Source organism: Aplysia californica, unplaced genomic scaffold (genome assembly GCF_000002075.1).
Source record: "Aplysia californica isolate F4 #8 unplaced genomic scaffold, AplCal3.0 scaffold00022, whole genome shotgun sequence".
Lineage (NCBI taxonomy): Eukaryota > Metazoa > Mollusca > Gastropoda > Aplysiida > Aplysiidae > Aplysia > Aplysia californica.
In genome coordinates this window covers 497589-498976 of record NW_004797292.1, presented here as the reverse complement: position 1 = coordinate 498976, position 1388 = coordinate 497589, and positions in this window count along the sequence as shown.

The window sequence follows — 1388 nt, the reverse complement described above, 5'->3', positions numbered from 1 at the left end:
ATAGATAGATAGATAGATAGATAGATAGATAGATAGATAGATAGATAGATAGATAATGTGCTTGGCTATAGTGATAGTAACCCTTGTTGGAATCTTCAGTAGAATGTTCTTGAACGTGTGTCATATTGGGGGTTTTCTCAAGGCTCGCCACCCTCTTTACTCGATCCTATCGAAGATGTCCATTAAATTCTGATATTCCGCCTCTTACATAACAATCATTATGCGTTGAATGGGCTATCAAACGCATAAGCCATACCTTGCCTACACGTAGTACCAGGGTCACCAACCTTTTTTTTTTTTAAAGGAACCTAAGACCTGAGAGAATACCAAGGTGTGGCTGGATAACTATTTCAATCAATACAATAAATACATTGAAAAGAAAAGACAATAACCCGTTGAAGTATCGAGACATAACAATCAAAATGCGGTCGAAAATGTCTAAGATGGCCATACATTGTCAAGCAGAAAAGGATGTTGTTAAATACACTTGGCCGTCTTACACAGTGCTATTTCACTAAATAATGTTTTTTCAAAATAAATACATTTACGAGGGGGTCAAATAAGTCTTTTGCCTTAATACGAAGGAATAAAGATAGAGCTTTACAACTGGGCACTCATACTTTTATTTCTCTACATAGTCACCTTGCCGATTAACACATTTCTGCAACCTCTCTTTGGCCTTCAAAAGTCCTTGAGAGAAAATGACCCAGAATGGACCCCTAACCAGTCTTCAACAGTTTCAAATGGACGTCCTAGTTGTCATGAAAAAGACGTCCTTTGGGTGATTTTGTTTTAGATTAGGAAACAAAAAAAGTCTGAGGGGGCTAGGCCAGGTAAGTAAGCTGGGTGTGGCAGGTTTTCAAAGCCAAAATGTTCTGCTGTCTGGACAGCTTGTTGTGCCCTGTGCGCAGGGGCGTTGTCATGCAGTAGGAGGACCCTATTTTTTTGCACGCCTTTTTGTCAACAATTCGGACCGCAATTTTATCAAGAAAAAAGAATTATGGAAACACATTTAATTTGCTTTGTAGAATTCCATTAAATAAGTAAATAATATTGATGGCTTCGTCCTGAGCATAGTGGCATGGTATCAGGCCAGATAAACTGACCGCTCGCAGGCCGAATCTGCCCCGCGGGCCGTAATTTGATGACCTCCTGCCTTACCTAAAAGCAAAGCGAGTGAATGTAAATGTAACCCTTGGGATGGAGCTCCGCCCCTCCCTACCCTTGCTTACCCCGTGTTACAGTTTTTAACCTGTAACGCTTTCACCAATGTCAACCTAACCTTGGCATTGTGTCCATTCAGCGGGGATTTTTATCTCAGAGATTCATTCAGTAGATTAAAGAGGTAAAGAGGCTTTTTCTATCTTTTTTTCTTTTTTTTTGGGGGG